Source organism: Phaethon lepturus, unplaced genomic scaffold (assembly GCF_000687285.1).
Source record: "Phaethon lepturus isolate BGI_N335 unplaced genomic scaffold, ASM68728v1 scaffold41396, whole genome shotgun sequence".
Classification (NCBI taxonomy): Eukaryota; Metazoa; Chordata; class Aves; order Phaethontiformes; family Phaethontidae; genus Phaethon; species Phaethon lepturus.
Window position 1 is genome coordinate 1,440 of NW_010544788.1, and position 290 is coordinate 1,729.

At 65.5% G+C, this 290-nt stretch overlaps 1 protein-coding gene across 1 annotated transcript in view; it reads left to right on the plus strand.

Moving 5' to 3' along the window:
- LOC104622116 (annexin A6) overlaps positions 1-290 on the plus strand; it is a 5,779-nt gene that overhangs the window by 268 nt on the left and 5,221 nt on the right. The gene's annotated exons all lie outside the window — the stretch shown is intronic.

Below are 290 nucleotides of genomic sequence, written 5' to 3' on the forward strand. Positions count from 1 at the left end.
CATTCCTGCCCTGCAGCCAGCGCTGTCTGGATGGGATGCGGACGGGGGAAGCGCTGGGGCGGGCAGCTGGGGGAGCGGGGACAGCGAGGAGCAAAAATGCTTTTGGGACCACGGAGGGATGGGGAGAGAAGCGGGGCTGTGGGAAGGGGAGAGGAGATGTTGCACTGGGGATTTGGGCTTTCGCCGGAGAGAAATCACGCCTGTGCCTGGGCCCCCTTTGGCCTCTTCCCCCCAGCCTGGATTTTTCCCCCCTCCGAGCTGGGGCTGGTGCAGTGTGGCAGGGTGGGGAA